The 23,297-nt window shown below is 35.1% G+C and overlaps 1 protein-coding gene and 1 long non-coding RNA gene across 2 annotated transcripts in view; one reads left to right on the top strand and one right to left on the bottom strand.

The window, feature by feature from the left end:
- SNTG1 (syntrophin gamma 1) overlaps positions 1–23,297 on the bottom strand; it is an 895,276-nt gene that overhangs the window by 370,629 nt on the left and 501,350 nt on the right. The gene's annotated exons all lie outside the window — the stretch shown is intronic.
- On the top strand, positions 5,681–8,279 carry LOC108587229. Its single transcript, XR_001905531.3, has 3 exons — positions 5,681–6,153; positions 6,342–6,359; positions 6,848–8,279. It is a non-coding gene; the product is annotated as an uncharacterized LOC108587229 (long non-coding RNA).

The following is a 23,297-nucleotide window of genomic DNA, read 5'->3' as shown; positions in this document are numbered from 1 at the left end:
TTACTTGGGATTGCTTGAACACAGGAGAATCGCTTGAACGCGGGAGGTGGAGGTTGCAGTAGCTGAGATCGTGCCACTGTACTCCAGCCTGGGCAATAGAGTGAGACTCTGTCTCAATAAATAAATGCATAAATAAAATAAAAAAGTAAATAAAAAAAGAAAAATATTTTGGTATAAATCTAACATAATATTAATAGAATTTATATATGAAACTAAAAAAATCTAGAGGAAAAAACTCAAATATGTTCAAAATATATGAAGGGAGAACCACATTCATGAATTGAAAGACCCAATATTTTTAAGATGTCGATACTTCCCAACTTGATTTTTAAAATCTATGCAATTCCAATAAAAATCCCAGCAAGCTGTTTGTGGATACAAGCAAACTAATTTTTAGGTTTAGATGGAAGTTAAAAGTTAAAAGACCTATTATAACGAGTACAATACTGAAGAAGAATAAAGTTGGAGGACTCAGGATGCTTGACCCAGGACTTACTATAAAGTTTTCGTACACAACGCAACATGGTATTTTTGACAGAAAAAGCATTTAGACTAATGGAACAGAACAGGTGGCCAAAAAAAAAAAAAAAAAAGGAAACAAAAAAATAGAATCAACTAATATTTGACAAAAGAACAAAAGCAATTCAATAGAGAAAAGCAAGGATATTTTTTTCCAACAAACAGTGCTGGAGGAATTGGACATCCATAAGAAGAAAAGGCATATATACTACACTCTTCACAAAAATTAACATAGTGTAGGCTTAAATATTAAAAACACAGTAGTACTGGAAGAAAATATAGGAGAAAACCCATGTGACTTTTGGTTTAGTGATGAGTTTTTAGATACAACACCAAAAGCATGATTTATAAAAAATGTTGATAAATTAGAATATATTAAAATTAATAACTTCTGCTTTGTGAAGAAACTGCTAAGAGAATGAAAAGAAAAGCTACAAACTAGAGGAAATATTTGTAAATCACATATCTGATAAAAGACTTGTATCCAAAATATACAAATAACTCATAACGCTGAGTAAGAACACAAACAACCTAATTAAAAAGTGGCTAAAGTATTTGAATAAAGACTTAATCAAAAAAGATATGCAAATAGCAAGCAAGCCTATGAAGAAACGTTCAACATCATTTGTCAGGGGGGAATTGCAAATTAAAATAACAATGAGATGATATTATGCACTTATTAAAATGGCTAAAATCCAAAACACTGACAATACCAAATGCTTACAAGAATTCTGTTCAAGGCTAATTCTCATTTCTTATTGGTGTGAATGCAAAAGAGATTTTGGCAGTTTCTTATAAAGCTGAACCTAGTCTTAACATCTGATCTGGGAATGACACTCCTAGGTCTTTACCCAAATAAATTGAAAGTTTGTGTTTATACAAAAATCTGCACGCAGATATTTATACTATCTATATCCATTATCACCAATAAGTATAAATAGCCAAACACGATACCCTTCAATAGGTAAATGAATAAACAAACTGTGGTACATCTATACAGTGAGGTACTGAACAATTTTTACAGTGAGCAATCAAGCTGCAAAAAGACATGGAGATTCTGCATGCATAGCCTCCCACATTATCAATATCCCCTATGAGATGGGAACATTTGTTACAACTCATAAACCCACACTGACACAGAGTCTACGTGTTAATGAAACTATTCTACATGATATTACAATAGGAATCACATCCCATTATACATTGTCAAAACTCACAGAAATTTAGAGCACCAAGAGTAACCTTAATGTATGCAAATGTTTAAAAATAATTTAGAACTAAAGAAGGAATGCAGTCTGTGACACTTGAACTACATTACGAATGTATGTTATAACCTCAGCGATGCGGCAGGGGGAAGATGTGCTGGCCTCAGTCACTGTGGAAATGTACTGTGAAAGGGTCATTTACACATAGTGGCCCCCATATGCTGAAAAAGCCAAGAACCCAAAGAATGAGGAAGACAAATTGACTTTGTTGTAAGGGATGTTTTATTGGCAGAACTTGCAGACGGACGTGTGGAAGACAGTGTGGCGATTCCTCAAGGATTTAGAACTAGAAATAACATTTGACCCAGCCATCCCATTTCTGGGTATATACCCAAAGGATTATAAATCATGCTGCTATAAAGACACATTCACATATATGTTTATTGTGGCACTATTCACAATAGCAAAGACTTGGGACCAACCCAAATGTCCATCAAAGACAGACTGGATTAAGAAAATGTGGCACATATACACCATGGAATTCTGTGCAGCCATAAAAAAGGATGAGTTCATGTCCTTTGTAGGGACATAGATGCAGCTGGAAACCATCATTCTCAGGAAACTATAGCAAGAACAGAAAAACAAACACCGCACGTTCTCACTCATAGGTGAGAATTGAAAAATGAGAACACTTGGACACAGGTTGGGGAACATCACACACCAGGGCCTGTTGTGGAGTGCGGGGAGCGGGGAGAGATAACATTAGGAGATATACCTAATGTAAATGACGAGTTAATGGGTGCAGCACACCAACATGGCACATGTGTACATATCTAACAAGCCTGCACGTTGTGCACATGTACCCTAGAACTTAAAGTATAATAATAATAAAAAAATCCTAATACTATTATGCATGTATATTGAAATTTAACAAGTAAATGGACGGTGGATGAAGGGAAGCCAGGTTTCTCAGTGTTGGAGAAGAATTCACAGATAAGCAAGAGGAGGCTAAAAAGTTTCATGAGGTTATGGAAACTAGTTGGAGACATCAGTATAAACTCATGTTTAGCTTCATATTGATATTGATGTTTATGCATAAAAACATTTATAAATATGTGAATATACACAGTTTTTGTCTTTCTAAAAATATATTTTTTGAGATATAATTCATACACCATGAAATTCACTCATTTGAAGTGTGCAATTCAAAGACTTTTAGCATAGACACAGGTCTGCATTCATCACCACAATTAATTTATTTGGCTACTATGAATAAAGCTGCTGTAACATTCATGTGCAAGCATTTTTTGGCACATTTGTAACAATTTCTCTTGCATATATACCAAGTATTGAAAGCGGAAATTGTCAGACTGTTTTTCATTGTGGCCACATCATTTTATATTCCCATCAACAATGTATGAGAATTTCAATTTCTCCATATTCTCACTAAACCTTATTATCTGTCTTTGTGATTATAGCCACCCTAATTGATAAAAAGTTGTATATAATGGTTTTGATATAAATTTCCCTGATGGCACTTTATTCATTTTCTTACCATTTATTTACCTTCTTTAGAAAAACATCTAGTCAAATTATTTGCCCATTTTTTTATTGCCTGTTTAATTGAATTGTGAAAGCTTTTTACACATTCTGAATATAAATACCACACTAGATCTGTGACTTACAAAAGTGTTCTCCCATTTTGTGTATTGTCTTTTCACTATATTGATAGTGTTATTTGAAGCACAAAAGTTTTAAATTTTTGGATGTGCCATTTATCTATTTTTTCTGTGTTTTTTGTAACTTGCACCTTGATGTCAAATTTACAAAACCATCGCCTAAACCAATGTCAAAATGATTCACATGTATGTTTCCTTCTAAATTTTAATAATTTTAGTTCTTAAATTTAGATTTTTCATGTATTTTGAATTAGCATTTGCATGTGGTGTGAGGTAGGTTTCCAAATTCATTATTATACATGTAAATATTCAGTTGTCCCAGAACCATTTGCTGAAAAGACAGTTCTTTCTTCATTGGTTTGGGCACCCTTGCTAAACATAAGTCGACTATAAATGTGTTTATTTCTGAACTCTCAATTCTATTCCACTGATCTAATATGCCTATCATTTTACCAGTACCACACACCCTAGATTACTGTCTATTCATAGTAAGTTTTGAAATTGGGAAATACGAACCCTCAAACTCTTTTCTTTTGTTTTTTTTTTTCAAAATTGTTTTTGTTATTTGAAATCTCTTGTATCTCCATATGAATTTTAGAACCAGTTTGTCTATTCCTGCAAGGAAATTAGCTGGGATTGTTTATAGGGATTTATATGTAGATCAATTTTGGTAATATTATTATAATATAAACAATAATACTGAGTTTTCTAATACATGAAAATGGTATGTCTTTCCATTTATTTAGGTTATCTTTAATTTCTTTTATTCATGATTTTCAGTTTTCAGAATACATATTTTATAATTTTGTTAAATTTATTCCTATTTTTGATGCTATTTTAAATGAACAATGGGGTTCTTGGTCCTAAGGAAGTAATAGCATCCCATCTTAGAAGATTTAGGCACAGAACTTACCTCCCTAGGCAATTTTACAAAAATCTAATTAAAGGGAATAGATTACAAAAAAAATGCTCTTTCCTATAAATTCTTTTAGACTCATATTTATAGCACTTCTGAGGTTTCTTGCTTCATTCTCTTTGATTTGTTCCCCCAGTAAGCTCTCAGGGTTTTTCTCTCTTGCTACAGGTGTAGTGGTGAACAAGATTAACATTCCCTAAAGTCCACTGAAAATTGCAGTTTGTAGCAAGTCCTTCATATCTGACTTAAGGTCATTAGATAATGGAGACTATTTAAAATTTAAATATTCCTTGTTAGCTTTGCAAAGAATTGAAAATTGCACAATTTCACTTTTGTTTCTGCAAATATGCATCTGTAATATAAACAGAGGCACAGCGATGTTAAGTAACTTTACCAAGGTCAGTTAGTGGTGAATTCTCTGGATTGAAATGCAGGCACTAGGGGCCACTGCCTATATATTCATCCCCTGTTCTGTTCTGTCTTTTATTGCTTTTCTTTTCTTTTAAGAGACAAGAGTCTCACTCTGTTGCTGAGGCTGGAATGCAGTGGCTTCATTATAACTCACTGTAACCTTGAATTCTTGGGCTAAAGAGATCCTTCTGCATCAGCCTCTCCAGTATCTAGGACTACAGGCATATGCTACCATGCTCAACTAACTTTTTAATTTTTTGCAGAAATGGAGTTTATGTTGTCCAGGCTGGTCTCCAACTCCTGGCCTCAAGTGGTCTTCTCACCTTTGCCTCCCAAAGCACTGGGATTACAGGTACAACCCACTGCACCTCGTCCTGTCTCCTATTTCTCAACACTTATTTAGATGGTAATGTCTCTGAGGAGCGCTGTATTAAGCATCATTGTTTCCTTTTGTCTAATCTACTGTTTCTCTAACTGAAAACTCTAGCATGGGACTTCTAATTGATTCAGACAAATATATATTTAAAAGGTTGTGTGAGACAAAGATTCACTAATTCAAAACATCTAATGAATTGTTGAATATATTGTCCCAACAGTGCCTCTTGGCATAATATAGAAAGTTTTTCTGAGAATATTTTTAAATTACTAGGTAAAAATGTATTTGAGGTTGGGTGCAGCGACTCATGCCTTTAATCCCATTGCTTTGGGAGGCCAAGGTGGGAGGGTTGCATGAGGCCACGCCTTTGAGAACAGGTTGAGCAATATTGTCAGACCCTGTCTCTACAAAACATAAAAAAGCTTAGCCAAGCCCAGTGGTATGCACCTGTAGGCCAAGCTACTCGGGAGGCTGAGGCAGGACAACTTGAACCAAATAGTTTCAGGCTGTGGTGAACTATGATCATGCCACTGCACCTAAGTTGGGTAACAGAGGGAGACCCTGACTCAAAAAATTAAAAATAAAAAAAGTGTATACATACATATTTGAATATTTGCATTAGTGTCTGTTTTCTTTAACAGTGTTTTTGATACAGTTTTTTTAAAGATTCATACCATTTATAAATATTGATATTAATACTAATTATTATGTTTACATTTCTGCAAAGTTTAATATTTTACTTAGTAAAATCGGCTTGTAATTTTAGATTGTTGTTAAATAATATTTTTGACTGTAACATATATCATAATGGTAATTTAGGGGCCAATTACCATAAAACTAAGAATTAACATTGATTTTTGCTTTTCTTGAAACCTTTATTGTGGGTAAGAAATTTTATATCTATGTAGGTAGAAGTATACATAACCATTCCTCAGTATCTGTGGGGGATTGACTCCATGATCTCCCTGGAATACCAAAATCTTCAGATGCTCAAGTCTCTTGTATAAGATGGTATAGTATTTACATGTGATCTACATACATCTCCAGGTAAACTTTAACTCATCTTTAGATTACTTAAAATAGCTAAATATAATGTAAGTTCTATATAAATAGTTATTAAATAGCTATTATACTATATTGCTATATCATAACCTATATGGTAGTTATACTTTATTGCTTTTTAAATTTATATTATGTCTTATTGTATTTTTTCCTGAATATTTTTCATTTTACAGGAATGGAAGTTGCTATAGGTGAGTCAGTGAGTGAGTGGTGAGTGATTGTGAATGATAGCACACTACTTTATAATACTGTAGACTTTATGAACACGTTATGCTTAGGTTATACTAAATTTATTTTAAAATACTTTTCCTTCTTCACTAATAAATTAACTTTAGCCTATTGTAACATTTTTTACTTTATAAACTTTTTTTTGACTTTTAGTAACACTTAGCTTAAAACACAAACACATTGTATAGCTGTGTAAAAATATTTTCTTTATATTCTTACTCTATAAGTCTTTCTATTTATTATTATTATTATTATTATTTAAATGTTTTTGTTAAAAACTAAAACATATACACACATATTAGCCTAGGCCTACACAGGATCAGGATTGTTAAGATATAACTAGAAATTTTTCAGCTGCATTATAATCTTATGATACAGTGTAATATATGTGGCCCTTCATTGACCAAATATCATTATTGCTGAAAGCAATAACAAGTGAATTCTTATACAGTGTCACAGACAAGAGGTGCCTGAGGAGATCTGAGGACTACATACAGTGGTGTCCTGGATGCGATCCTGGACTATTGATGAAAACTAAGAAAATCCAAATACACTATGGACTTGTGTTACAATTTACCTATCAAAATGTATTCATTCACTGTAACCAACTTACCATACTATGTAAGATGTTAATAGGGGAGCCTGGGTGTGTGGTATATCACTATATCATTTTTGCAATTTTTTCTGTCAATCTAAAACTGTTCTAAAAAATAAAAAACATTTTTAATGGAGGAAATTAAATTTAGTGAAGACTTCCAGAATGCCAGACACTCTACTTTGTACTTGATTTACAGAAGAATATAAAACAACTGGGATTTAGGAGTTCATCCAATTTGCTTCTTCACTGCAAGCTTATTTCAGCACCCCATTGCATCTCCTAAGTGTTTTCCTTGATTCAAATGTCACCCTCCAATATTTTTTACCAATAATATCAGACTGACTTTTATTTTACATAATTCAGTTTAATGCTTACTTTTTATCTGTATCAAAGTAATGTATGTATGTTAAAATAGCAGTCCCTAACCTTTTTGGCATGAGGCACTGGTTTCATGGAAGACAATTTTTCCATAGACCAGGGTGGTGGGGATTGGACTAGGAATGATTCAAGCTTATTACATTTATCGTGCACTTTATTTCTATTATTATTATTATAATACATAATGAGATAATTCTACAACTCACCATAATGTAGAATCAGTGAGAATCCTCAGCTTGTTTTCCTGCAACTAGGTGGTCCCATCTGGGGGTGATGGGAGACAGTGGCAGATCATCAGATATTAGATTCTCATAACGAGTGCACAACCTAGATCCCTGGCATGTGCAGTTCATAATAGGATATGAGCTTCCATGAGAATCTGATGCTGCTGATGATCTGATGGGAGGCAGAGCTCAGACAGTAATGTGTGATCACCTGCCACTCACCTCCTGCTGTGTGGCCTGGTTCCCAACAGGCCATGGACTGGTGCCAGTTGGGACCCCTGTGTTAAAAGTCTAATATTCTAAATGAGTTGTATTAACAACAACAACAAAAATCTCTTTTTGCACTTATCTCCACTTAGCTTTCACCTGCCTAGATGCAAATCTTGTGTCATTTCTTCTTATGATTCGTCACATATTACTAAATAATATACTTGTGATTTATTGTCTTCCATTTTAAGATGGTATTTCTATTACAGAAAAAAATACTGATTTCTCATAAGCAATGCTATACACATACACTTTTTATATTCCAGTTTCACCTGTAAAGATAATTATAATTTTCTAGTGAATCAGTATTCAATGTTTATGTAATTACTTGGAAATATTATTCACACCTAATACGGTAAGTATAGCATAATTATGTTTCCATCTTGTGCAATTCTTAGCATTTCCTGAAGTTCCTAAATGGCTTTTGAAATTTTCCTAATTTTCTATATACTTGTCTGTCATGAAATTGATTCCCAAACTTGACAGAACAGTAAAATTTGTCTTAATAAAGTCACATATTATAATATTTTCAATAGTATGATAGTGTGATTTTTAACTTTTTAAAAATCTGTCTCTCTCCTGGACTCACACATCCTCCTGTTCCCATGTCAGCTAATTAAGTTCTTTGTATGCTACACAGCTGTTGCCCTGAGACCTCTATTCATCCCATTCCTGGACTCTTGTATCATATTTCTGTGTAGGATCTGTTTCCTAACTCCATGCTTGCCTTTTCACAATTTACTTCTTCAATGTGTTTACTAGTGATCTTTGATCACTCATCCATGCATGGTGTAAAAATGATAGTGGAAACTGTATATATGTGGCTAGATTTTTGATTGGTACACTTTACAGATGCTGAGGGTCTTCCAAATGTCAGTATTTGTTGTTGAGGCTTTCTCTTGAGATTAGCTTTTTTCGTTTCTGTTTGTTTGTTTATTTTGTCTGAAAAGAAACTTCCATTTACTTGCCAAGGACTTACAGACCTAGGTTCTGTATTCTGGGAGAGGAGTGACCCTGAGGGAGGGTACCTTGCACATCTCGCTGTCTTGCCATGTTTAATCCCTTCATTTGCGGTGCAATGCCTCATCACAGTTTCACCTGGAGCACATTCCCGGAACCTTTGATTCACTCATTCCAAAATCAAACATCATGTTTATTTACTGTTAGGACCAGAGACTGGGGAAGAAGGGTCTTTTGTCTACAGCAAGAGATGCTCTCTAAAACCTCAAACACAGGTTCCATCAGTCTCTCCCATCTTTAGACCATCCCCATATCCAAGACTTTAGAAGAACTTTGGGTTTCCAATACTTGAGTCTTCCACCATTTGAAGTTAAGGACTTGACCACTTTATTTCAGCTCCCTAATGTGATATCAGGCACTCAGACTTTACCTTTCTCTGACTGCTAGTCAGTTAAGTCTCATATCATCACATTTTTGGGCCAATTTCCAGAGGTTTTATTTTATTTTTTACATTTCTCATTTGCTTTATGCTTCTTTTCCATTTTCCTTATATATTTTCTCAAGCTGAGAGTCATTTCATGTACTGAGCTTTAATTTACCGATTTATTTGAAAGCTACTCTTGTTTGTAGTTGACTTGAAAATACTGCCTTTGTGAATATATCCACAATATCCCTCTGTCAGATAGCATTCTGCTATTGCCTTTGGATGAATAGCTTTTGGTCATCCTTTGGCAAGAATATAGGGGAAAGGATGAAGAAGTTAACTTGAGTTAAAAATTAAAGGTTTTATAGTCATGTTGAGTGCAAAAAAAATAAGTGAATAAATGAACTTTTGGAAAGGGATTATTAAATTATAAAAATTCAATGAAACTTAAATGCAGAATTCAGAACCAGGAGAAATGAGATGATTTTTGATTGTTTTTTGCAATACTGAATATTTCAAATAATTGTTGTGTGGCTACTATATACTAAGCACTGTCTTACAAGCTATAAACACAACAGAGAACAAACTGATTTAAAAATTTCTGCCTGTTAGGTGCTCACATTTTAGTGAAGTGTTTGAAGATTTTCCTTGTATCTCTCTGTTATTGGTTTCTACTTTGATTCCATTATAGTCAGAGAACACACACTGTATGGATTTCTATTATTTTAAAATATTGATATTTACTCATTTCACGGTGAAAAATATGTTATAACATAATAATAAAGCCAACTTTGCAAAAACTGAATCAGTGAGAAAAGTTTGACAGTTAAAAAGATCTGAGCTAACCCACCCAAACCCACCTCCTGCTTTTAACTTTCAACATGCCTGAATTATATCGGGGCTTAGGCCAGAGCTAATTTTGGAAGATATTTAGGTTACAGTTTAAATGATAATAGCCGTTCCCCAAAACTGAGTGTGTATGACTGTATCATCTGACTAGGGGGAGTAGAGGAGCCTGCATGCTAGTAAGGTGTAGATATACACAACTGCTAGCCATTCTTGCAAATAACATCACTATTGTAGAACCGAAGATTGGCCTTTTGAGATATCTTTTCAGGTTTTTGCATGTCTAACGCCTGGCTCTACCTGGCCCCACCAACCGCACTCCTGTGGCTCCACCTAGAAGCTTTAACTCCCTATTATTTAATCTGTCACATATTACCTGATCAACCCCACCCCTTCCCCAACCTACCTTTGGAAAACTCCTAACCTATGCACTTCTGGAGAGATTGATTTAAGTAATAATTCTGTCTCCTGCATGCTGTGGCTGGCCTTGTGTTAATTAAACTCTTTCTTTATTTACTGCAATACTGTGGTCTTTATTTGTGAAGCAGACAGAAAGTACCCCTCATACAGTTACAGTAAACGTTCTTTGGTATTTTAAAATAATGTGTAATCTGCTGTATGTTCCGTACATTTGTTCATTAGATCTGGTTGGTTGATAATGTTTCTGAGTCCTTCTATATTACTTTTCTTTTTGTCTACTTGGTCAATGAATTTTATGTGATCTACCTAGATAGATAGATAGATAGATAGATAGATAGATAGATAGATAGATAGATCACTCTTGAAGGAAATTCAAATATTTTACCCCAAAATATATATTTTGACATATTTGAAATGACTGCCTTCTGGCCAGCAAACAGAAGTGGTCTTGTTAGCCTGTCTTTTGTGAATAAAATTTGCATCTGTAGAGAATCTCCATTAATGCAGTCAGTCTTGTCCTTTCTATGCCTTTTCCAGGTCCAGGAGAGATTGAGAGTGTGACATTTTTAAAAGTCTGAAAAGAAACATTTACACTATAAAGGCTTGGTCTGCACAACAAAGCCACTTTGCGAGTCAGTCTTCTTCCTTTCTCTCTCCCATAACCTGTCTTGCCATTAAAACCTGTTTTTGGAGATACTCTGGTTCTGCATTATGTCTACAATTTCAAGGTGGTATATAAGCTTTTATTACTTACTGAAAAGTTGAGTCTTCCTTCTGGAGGCTCCCAGGTATACACATTAAGTAAGTCTGTATGCCTTTTTTCCTATTAATGAATATGTCTCATGAGAGTGATCTTTCAGCAGACCTTTAGGGGGCCAAGAGCCTATGGCCCTCACACTGTCTATTGGTGTTGTCAGAGGAGTTTGAAACAGAGCAACTCAATCTTAAATAAGGGTTGGGTAAAATAGAGCTGAAACCTACTGGGCTGCATTCCTAGGAGGTTACGGCATTCTTAGTCACAGGATGAGATAGAAGTTTGGCACAAGATACAGGTCATAAAGGCCTTGCTGATGAAATAGGTTGCAATAAAAAAAAGCCAGTTAAAGCTCACCAAAAACAAAATGGTGACAAGAGTGACCTCTGGTGGTCCTCACTGCTACACTCCGACCAGCACCATGACAGTTTACAAATGTCATGGCAATGTGAGGAAGTTAGGCTATATTGTTTAAAAGGGGGAAGCATGAATAATTCACCTCTTGATTAGCATATGATCAAGAAATAACCATAAATATGGGTGACTGGCAGGCCCAAAAGCTTCTCTGCCTATGGAGTAACCATTTTTTTAATCCTTTACTAGCTTAATAAGCTTGCTTTCATTTTACTCTATGGACTCACACTGAATTCTTTCTTGCGGAGATCGAAGAGCCCTCTCTTGGGGTTTGGATTGGGACCCCTTTCTGGTAACAGTGTCAGCATTTTACTAGTTCAAGGGAAGTAATAGAAACCTTACTTTCATTTAAATGTCCCTTTATCACCCCCTCTTCACCCCCCCCCCCTTTTTTTTTTGAAACAGAGTCTCACTCTGTTGCAAGACTGGAGTGCAGTGGCACAATCTTGACTCACCACAATCTCTGCTTCCCTGGTTCAAACAATTATCCTGCCTCAGCCTCCCAAGTAGCTGGGACCACAGGCGCGTGCCACCACACCCAGCTAATTTTTGTATTTTTAGTAGAGACAAGGTTTCACCATGTTGGCCAGAATGGTCTTGATCTCTTGGCCTCATGATCCACCCACCTCGGCCTCCCAAAGTGCTGGGATTACAGGCATGAGTCACTGCACCTGGCCTATCTTCCCCTATTTTTAATTGTTATAAATATTTTCTCTATATACATTGAGAAGTACATTAGACAGTGTTATAATTTTTGCTTGAACCATCACCCTTCCTTTAAAAAACTTAAGGGGAAAAGGATAATGTATTGTATTTACATATCTCTTAATTATTTTTCTTCCTTTGTGATGTTTCAGGATTTCTTCTTCAATCATTTACTCTCTGTTGAGAGAGATCTTTGTAGCCATTCCTTTAGTGAAAGACTATTCTTGTATTTCTTATATCTTATGATGTCTTGATTTTCTCTTGATTCCTGGAGGATATGTTTCACAGATATAGAATTCTGGGTTGACAGTTTTTTTTTTCCTTTCAGTAATTGAAAACTATTGTTTCACTTCCTTCTGGCCTTCATTGTTTCTGGTGAAAACTACACTGTCATTTGGATTGTTTTCTTCCCATTGCTGTTATTCCTTTTTTGTTGCTTTTAAAGTTTTCTTCTTTGTCTTTAGTCCTCAGAATTTGCTTGTGAAGTGATCGACATGAATTTGTTTGAGTTTATGCTTTTTGAGATTTGCTCCATTTCCTGAATACACAAGTTCATACCTTTTGCAAAATTTTGAAAAATTTCAGGCGTTATTTTTTTTAAATACTCTGAGTCTGACTTCTTTTTCTTCTCAGGAGACGCTGCTACAATACATGTTAGAACTTTTGTCACATTTCCATGAGTCCCTGAGACTCATCTTATTTTTTTTTTCAGCCCAATTTCCCTGTTTTTTTCAGAATGAGTAATTTTATTGTTCTCTCTGTTTCAAGTTAACTGTTTATTTTCTCTGTCCTGTGCTGTTGAGTCCAACCATTGAGTTTTTATTTCAATTATTGTATTGCTTAGTTCAATAATTTTGATTTTATTTTTTTGGCTGAGGTATTCTATTTTCTCATTTGTTTCAAAGGTGTTTGTAACTAATATATAGAAATTTTATGACAACTATTTTAAAATTCATATTATATAATTCTAATATCTGTGTCATTTCAGACTTGATATCTGTTAATTATTGCTTCTCATTCAAGGTGAGAATTTTCTTGTTTCTGCTGGTAATAGGTGGGAATTTTAGCTCCCTACTAGGCCTCCACAGATACAACCCTTGTTTGGGGGAGGAGGAGAGCCTCATCACTGCTCTCTGAGAGGTTTCAACTGACTCCATTGTTTGGGATGGCTTCTTTATCACTGGACTGCACAGATTTGAATTTCAGGCAACCAGATAATCTCCTCTGACACCACAGTGAGACAGTGAGGTGTAGTTTGTGGGGGATTGTTGTTGACCTTGCAACATAGAGATGAAAGTCCTTGTTCCTATTTATGATTTCTGTAACACCACCTTGGCAGACAGAGCTGGAGAACATCAGTGCAGCCTGGTGAGGGTGTTAAGTCTAACTTCTCCACTAGGTCATTGCCATTGGAGATAGAAGGAGGGCACATTTTTTTTGTGTGTGTGGTATTTTGGTAGAGTAGAGCATTTATTTTGGAAGAGTTTATTGTCTTGTTAAACTGCTCACTTTTTTTCTGGAAAGAAAAGTTTTGGTTGGGTTTATTTCATTTCCAGGTTACTGGCTTCTCCTGTAACCAATCTGGGATATTTGAGGCCAAAAATCCATAAAGAATGTAGTTCTATGACACTCCTCAAATCCTAAAATCCCAAGCCAACCTGTCTTTCTCCCTATTCCTTTCAGAGCCTTATGGTATTTTTTAAAAAGATAATAGTCATTGTTTTTAATTTGCACTTAGTAAAAATAATAGAGAAAAACAGTTCTATCCCAACTTTCCAGAAGAAAGAATGGATATATCCTGGAAATATTTTTGACAGAAAGCTAACATTATTTTTTAAACTGATTGGATGTAGCTTTAGTGAAACAGTAGAGTAATGAGAGATTCCAGGGATTCTGCCTAATGCAACTGGAAAGATGACATATTCATTTACTCTATTGGGATAGGAAACATTGTGAAGGGAACTGATTTGGGGAATAATCAAGAGTTTGGTTTGCCTAACATGTTTAAACTTATGTTTTAGTTAAACATGAAGTTTAACTAAAATTTCATGTTTAAGTTGAAAATGCCTACTGGACCTCCAACTGCAGATATTGTACAAATCATTGCACTATCTTAATCTGGAGTGCAGGGAACAGGACAAGGTAACTGGAGCTTAGTCACTATCAAAGCCATGAGAATGGATGACATCTGAAAGAGCAAGTGCAAAAAGTAAAAGAAAAAGAATAACTTAAAGAACTAAGTTTTGCACCGCTAAAGTGTCTACAGATGGAAAGGAAGAAAAGACTCAGCAGTGAAGACAGACAAAGTTGCTTAGAAATTGGAGGAAAAGAGGAATGTAGGGTACCCAAGAAGCCAGTAAGAAAATATTTGTAGGAGAAAGGAGTGTCAGTGGTGTTAAAAACACAAGTAAAATTAGGAATGGGAAATATCCATTAAATTGAGCAATATTGAAATAACTAGTGAAGTTGAAGAGAGAAATGACAGTGGAGTAGTGGGGATGAATTACTGAATTTGGGGGATGATGGCAAAGAAACAATCATTTCAATGGGTTTGCTCTGGGAGAGGAAGCAGAGAAATGCAGTGGAAGCTGGAGGAGAATTTTTGGCCGAGAGAGTTTGGTTTGGTTTTGCTTTTGAAGGAGGGGAAATTATAGTTGCTTGGTTGGAATGATCAGAATGATCACTGGTCAGAATGATCTAGTGGAAAATGAGCATTTGATGATGCAATCAAATATAGTTGGAATCATCAAATACAGTGGGAAATTGCTGGAACAATGTCTTTGAAGATGCACACAAGGATGGAATTTAGTGTATGACTGGATGGTGACCTTAGGTAGGAGAAAAGACAGATCATTTAGGTAATGGAAAGGGAGAAAACACATAAGGTCACAAGTCCAGGAAGGTAGATATAAATGGCAGTGGGGCATTGTTTTCTCGGTTTCATTTTCTCAGTGAAGGAAGAAGCAAGGACATCACCTTGGAGTGAGAATGAGAGAGATGTTACTGGATACTTGAGGAGAAAGAAGTTGATATGACATTGTCACCTAAGGGAGCAAGGGACTGAATGGACAAGGAAATGAAGTGTGATGTAGTTCATAAAAGGTGAGAAAAGCACACTCTCATTTATATCTTACACGAGCCTCTTGCAGGCAGTCACAGAGTCTCCACTGTTAGAGGAGATTTAGAAGAAAAAAGAGAAGCAAGCCATGGAATATTATAACTAGGTGACCTTTCATAAGTACAATTCTACATTCTAAGAAAGCAAATATTGCGTCTAGAGAAGAGTAAAATGTTACCATCACATAGGTGCCTTTTGACAGACTCTGAAATAGAAGCCAGTTCTCTCCTATAAATCACTAAGGCTCAGAATATACAGTCTACAGAGTAAGATAATGTGGCACATGCTTCATAACTAGTAGAAAAGTCAAGGAGTGCCAAAATTCTGCATGTGTTCCTTATCACAGAGATGTTCCAACTTGTGTATATAAGCAATTGCTTTGATTTTATTGATGTTACTTAGAAAAGCATATATCATGGAGGTTCAAATGGAAGTTATACATTATTTTTGGAGATAAATTTTTTATAAGTTAAAATTATTTTACCAGATGTCCAGTGGGATTAAAACCACCTAGAATTTCTTCTTTAAAACACTTATTTTCCAGTACTAGTAAAAATAAATCCTCCTATACTATACAACTTATAGTGTCCAAAGTGCATTTGAATATATCACTTTATGTGACATTTGACTCAAAAACAGTGAATCATCGTCACAGTCACTCAGGGGTTAAGCTACGGATAGAACAGAACAAATATCTGCTTGACTCCATTGCTCTAACGCAGGGTAATGGGATCCATGACATGGAGTTCAGCACAGCTATCGTTCTATTATGGAAAGATCTTAGCGTTAAATCACATGGACTTCAAAGTCTTCATTTATAGAAGAAAGGCAATGATACAAACAAATTAGCAAAATAATGATATGATGTGAATATAAGTAGTCATAAACAAAATGTCTCAAACACACTTCAAACAGTTTAAGTAATCTTTCTAAAATATTCTGTAAATTACCAAGAACTAAGCATAATCAAATACAAGCCACAGTAACACCTCAAATTTCCAAGATTTAGCTCCTCTGCAAACTCATGTATTAATAATAGTGTTGAAAGTCATAAATAAGAAAAAAAATCATCATTATTGTTTAATACAGATTTCAAAATTTATGCTCTTAAGTAAGAAGGCCTTAAATTCTCACTCTGATTCTCACTTTTTGTGCTACACATTTGACATATTGGCTATGTGGATCCAGGCCCACTGTATAGGAAAGTAACGGACTTAGTGTTTTAGAGTGGAACGAAGCAGGGGGAACCAAAGAACCACTGCATGCATGTGTACATGTATAACTATGCTTATAACCTCCATGGCAATCCAGGAGTATTTAATGTGGAAGCAAATGATCCCACAAACCACAGATTATCACTGAGTGAATGCCCAGTGCAAAAACCAATATCCATACTGATGATTATACAAGTTTAATTGTACTTGGGACATTTTGTTTAAGACTGCACAGACTGCTTTCACAGATGAAGAGAGAAAAGATACAATCTAAAATAATATGAAGATAAAAGCATTGACATTGTAAAAATAAAAATATTAAGCTACAAAGAAAAGTGGATGACCTATGTGGCTCAATATTTGAACACCTAGAACATTATCCATTTTACTCTGTCATCATAATCACCCATTGTTATCATGTATCAACTCTCCTCAATGCCTAGCTACATTAACAGCAATCCATTTATCAAAGATAAATTTCAATCATTGCCTTCTTAATGCTCTGAAAATTAAAAGACTTATTTAAACTCTGAATTTTGGTTACCCACATTTCATTTTTAAGTTTATTATTAATTTTTTTAAAAAGGTGGCTGTCTTACCCTGTTTCCACATATGTAGTACAAATTAACAATATGTATGATAGCAAGCATCATGCAAAATTATGTGGATTAAATACAAAAAAATATTTTAAGTTTTATATAATATACTGAAAGAGGAACTTTTATTGGCTTGAAAAGGAGAAAAATGTATTTTTTTTAAACTAAATTTCTCTACTTGTGCTGCTAAAACAACTGAGGAACTGTTTCATGGGAAGAGGATATTACAAATACATTGTTGACAAAAATGAGAAATTTTAACCAAAAATTTTACTGCTTGTTCTATTATGTTAACATATATAGGTAAACATTTACTTCAATTATGTTAACTTTATTTTTACATTATTATCTATTTCTTTTCATTTTCTAGTGTGTCCTGATTATTGATTTCCAGAACAATATAGATTTCAGCCTATTAGTTTATATTCAATCTCATTTAAGTATTACCTACTTAATGTAAATGTTTTTCTGCAGAAACAGTATAAACTTCATAAGACTATAGTCTTTGGAATACCTCTAGGCTGCTTTACATTACCGCCATTTTGAGAACTCTTTGATTTAAAGCAATAATAATGAAACTCCTTTGCATTTAAAGAACATTTGTTCACTCGCAAAAGATTTATTTTAAGGTAAGAAGTTTTGTTTTCTAATTTTGAACAGAAAGATTATTTATGCTCTTCAAATTACTCCTCCAGGTTAATCATTTAAAGTTTTAGGCAAAGTGAATTAGAGAAAGAAACAAGTATCCAGATGAGTAATTCCTTTATTATTTTAGCAAACATTTATGATCTCAGATAAGATTGTGGGATTAAGATAAGCACACAACAACAGTTTAGAAGCTGAAAGGAAGAAGAGAGCCAACTTTATTGTTCACCTGAATTGGTCACCGAGGCAATGCAATCTCATTTAATTTTGCCACAGTGAATTATATATAGTAAGTGGTCTCTGTTTTTCACTCATGGGAACCATGATTCAGAGAAAGCAAGAAGTCACACAGGTTCACAAAGTTGGCAAATGGGGAGACTGAGATTAAAAGCCAGGCCTGTACCACTTCAGATCTGATAGCTTTTCCACAAACACACACACACACACACACACGCACGCACATGCACACACACACAACTAATCTTGAGTCTAACGTTCCCTTGAGTTAGATATACTAAAATCCTTTTCCAAGACAGCACACAATAAAACGATGAATAAAATAAACAAAAATAATGTCAAACGTGCAGCCAGAGTAATAAGGAAAGAGGAAAAATGTTTCGGTTGTCAGGAATGATGACTAAGTATAAAGATTCACAAGTAAGAAGTCTGTACAACCAGGGACCCAAAGACAACCATTCAGGGCCACCACTGAAAGGACCAGGCAGGAGAGGAGAGGCACCATTACCTGCATAGAAAACCCTCTTAGTGTGTCAGTATGAAAAACGATTCCTATCACGCAAAGGATTATAGTAAAAAACTTGCCAATCTTGAACTCAGATCTGGATGAGATAATTAAAAACCAATTCTCCTGAGATTTTGTGAATTGGTCCACAGGTAAGTTTGTGATGAGTTGTCTCTACCTGTGTGGCCTCATATCCCCAACTAAGAATTTAGTTTAAAGAATATCTGGGTTGCTAATATACCCTTCACCTGGAAGAACTAAATGTAAATTTTGCCTTCATAACACATTATACAGCCAAACTGAGGGATACTCATAGAGTGCCAAGGACCATGAGCCCACAGTGAGAAATCCCAGGGGGAAATAGAACCTAGTGAGTGCGTCAGCAGCAGAACAAAGAACAGACGACAGAGTCAGATCTATACAGACTGCAGATCTTGCAATTACAGATACAGCATATAAATAGGATTCTCTAACAAGATTAGTATTAACAGAAAGGAGATATCAAATGTATAATCATGATGTAAAATACTACGAGGCAAATATAAAATAGAATAGAACTTCCAGAAGTGAAAACCATAATAGCCAGAATCAGAAATTCAATAAATAGTTTAAATAATAGACTCAATGTAACCAAAGAGAGAGACAGTGAACTGAAGGGGAGACGGGAGGAGTTGCCTTTAGCAGTCCACAGAGGGCAGACAAGTTCAAAATATGAAAAAAAACATAAGAAAATGGAGAATCCAGGGAGCTGATTTAGCATCCATCCAAATGTTACTGAAGGAAAGAATACAGATAATAGAGAGGAGGCTCTTCAAAGATAATGGCTAAAATTTCTTCAGAATTGAAGAAATACATAAATTTTCATATTCCAGTCTTATGACTCCCAAGCAAAGAAAATAAATCTTCAGACAGATACATCAGAGTGACACAGCAGATTACCATGGGGCATGGATGGGCATGGATTCTGAAATCTTCAACACTCAGAAAGAAGAGACAGCTTTCCTACAAAGACAAAATAGATAGATAGCAGACTTTCTACAACTCCAAAACTCAATGTGAGAGCTAAGGGATCAAAATATAACAAAATACATCAAACTGTCACACTTTTTGTAGAAGAAGAAGAAAAAAAATAGTGTTAATCTATCGATACTTATCAAGCATCTGTCTATACCTGTTATCTATGCATCTATGTATCTAACATCCATCGCTATCTATTATTTAGCTGCTGATGGGCACATGATTGATCATAGCCCTCTTGAACTTTAAAACTCAAATTTAATGTTATAAAAATTCATTTGTGTAAATATGACATATATTTTTGTAAGTATGACAAATCTGTAAAATCACAAAGGTGAGCAATGTAACTGATAAGCTAGTGGAACCAGGCATCATTGCTTTAATTAACTGATTTTAGCTCCCATCTTGATATCAGTCTATGGCAAAATTGCATTGGTTCTAAACAGTCTAAGTTTTTTTGGACTCTATTCAGCTTCATTTTATACCACTCTAAAACCTGATTTTCCTACTTAAGTTGCTCCCTTCGTTGATGGCACCACAACCCACCAATACACCTTGTACCCACCCCACTTTACATCCTTCCCAACTGTATCCTGAGGGTAACATGTCCCATGACTAAGCAATCCTTGATTATAGCACGCTTTTTAACGGTTTGGTAATTGGTAATTTTGCATACACTTTTTGTCTGCTTTGAATGTTACCTACATATGTCTTGTAAAATTACATATATCCTGTAAAATTCTACCTGCTATTTAAGAGGTGGGACCTTAACCACATCCTCTGGAAAGCTGTTCCTGACCTAGACCTCTGTACTCCGTGTATCACCATGTCTATACACACACAAATTGTATCATGTGTCTTGTTAATAAACATACTATTTGTTGAACTCCTACTATGTGCCAGAGAATATGTTCTCTTTTACTTGCATTCACTTATTTCATCTTCACAATTATTCAATGAGATCGATAGTATTATATCCATTTAGAAGTGAAAAACAGAATAATACGAATCAGAAATTCAGTAGTTTAAATAATGGACTCAATCTGTCAAAGAAAGAGTTATGAACTGAAAGGAGGACGGAAGGAGTCACCTTTAGTGCCCCATAGAAAGACAAAATAGGTACAAAAATAAGAAAACCTAAATATTGAAGAGTTGTCAGTAAATTTGCTTTATATGTATAAAGAAAATCTCATTAAAATTATTTTAAAGGTAAAATAAAATGCACAATGACAAGTGGCCTTAACAATGCTAGGTTTAACAAAAAATGTTAAGATAAATATCCTCAATATGCATCTTATACTTAGCAATGTATTTCACACACAAAAAAATAACTCTGTCAATAAGGTATCCTTCTGTGGGTGCCATTGTTCTTGTGGTAAACGTTATCATTCATTTGCTTCTACATTTGGAGGAGGTTTCAAATAACACCACCAACACCTCCAACTGCATCTGCTCTGTCTATCCTAATCAAAGGAGACACAGGCAGTAGTCCCTGGGGACTGCTGCCCAGACTGTGGAACCCGCGATGGTGTTGCCGCGGGCTGACGACAACTGTGACCACCTCGGGCTAATCCCACTGCGGCCACCACCAGGGGGTCCAGTGACAATGTTTTCACTGCAACCACAATATTTTCTTCCAGGGCTGCCATATCTGTAACAGCATAAGCCCTGGGAAATTAGGAACATAAATGTCCCTGGTGGTGATTATTGACTGGCAAAAATGAAACATTACATGAGAAACAGAAGGAGTTTCCAGCACTGTCTTTTCAATTTAACAGTCTCTAATAATAAAAGAAACGGACACTCTCGGTTTCAAGAGCAGGCCTTTGTATATCTTTCTGTTATAAGATCACAGTTCTATAAACAATACTTGCCCATCTGTAAGTATTTTTCTACTCCTGAAAAATGTTTCTCTTCTTCCTTTTTCTTTTTTTTTTTTTGAAACGGAGTCTCGCTCTGTAGCCCAGGCCAGAGTGCAGTGGTATGATCTCGACTCACTGCAAGTTCCGCCTCCTGGGTTTATGCCATTCTCCTGCCTCAGACTCGGAGTAGCTAATTTTTTTTATTTTTAGTAGAGATGGGTTTTCACCGTGTTAGTCAGGATAGTCTCGATCTCCTGACCTTGTGATCTGCCCACTCGGCCTCACAAAGTGCTGGGATTACAGGTGTGAGCCACAGTGCCCGGCCTTCCTTTTCTTAATTTTATTTGCACACATTTGCAATGTCAGTCTACCCAAAAAGACCAAATAAGGAGAAGCACAAACAGAAAATACTTTGTATTGCAAAATTTATAGACATACAATCAAATGTAAAAACAAGATTAAACTGATAGCTTCCTTTATCAATGTTAGTAACCAATGACCACTTTTACCCCTAAAATGTTTTGAAAAAACAGTTGTATTTACTTAGAATAGGTCAAATTTTATAGAATACAACCTAAGTGTCTGTCAACAGATGAATGGATAAAGCATTTATATATACAGTTGACTATAATGCAGCCAGAGGAAAGAAGGAAACCCTTCCATTCATGATAACATGAATGAACACAGAGGACATTATGCTTAATGAAATAAGTCAGGCACAGAAAGACAAATGCTGTATGACCTCGCACATGCATAATCTAAAAATGTCCAACCCATAGAAACAGAAAGTAGAATGGTGGGCTTCCAGGTGCTGGGGAGTGGAAGAAAGAGAAAGTGCTGATAAAAAGGTACAAACTTTCAGTTATAAAATGAACAATATCTCAGAGTCTAATGTACAGCAGGGGAGGTGACAGACGTGTTAAGTTACTGTAACAATCATTACACAATGTGCATATATATCTATGAAGTCATCATATTGTACACCTTGAATATATATATTCTTTGTCAATTCAATATTTTTTTAAAAAAGAATGCAATCTCATTAAAATCAGCAAACAAATGATAACATTGGCATGCAAGAGTTATTTTTAAAAGTTTAAAAAATATAGACAATGTGTATTTTGTGCATGTGTGTGTACACAGACTCTGATCTCCATGTTGACAGATTTCAGTGAGTAGCTCTGTGATGTGGGAAAAAGAAAGAATAACCTTCCTATCTAGGCCTGCACACACCATCCCTCCCAGATGACCTATTAAGAATCTATCCATAATAAGTGCACTAGTCTAGATACATTCTCTCTCTGGATCACATTTTCACAGATAATGAACCTCAAAGAGCCACATCCTACATCATGTCACACCCATGTGGAAGCCAGTACAAATTTCAAGGTTAATAGTAGATACTAGTTCTCTTAACGTTATCTTCAGGAAATTGTGGTTTCACTTGTGGGATTGCTAATTGCATGTTTTATTCCACAAGGAAACTGGAAGAAGTTGTTTTGTTGATTTTAAAGTCTAATGGTACCCATTACACTGAGGTACTGATTGTCCTGATGCTATTTATCCGATAGTTCTGCCATGTTTGGAATTTAAACTCCATGATTCTTCATGGTTTTCCTATCTTTTACTAGCAACACCTTTGAAACTGGTGTCTCTATGGGAAAATAGATAGCCATCTTGTATTGATTTTACTCTCATTTGCCTTTTAAAAATATTT

The sequence above is a fragment of the Papio anubis genome, chromosome 8 (genome assembly GCF_008728515.1).
Source record: "Papio anubis isolate 15944 chromosome 8, Panubis1.0, whole genome shotgun sequence".
Lineage (NCBI taxonomy): Eukaryota > Metazoa > Chordata > Mammalia > Primates > Cercopithecidae > Papio > Papio anubis.
This window is presented reverse-complemented; position numbering and strand designations above follow the sequence as displayed.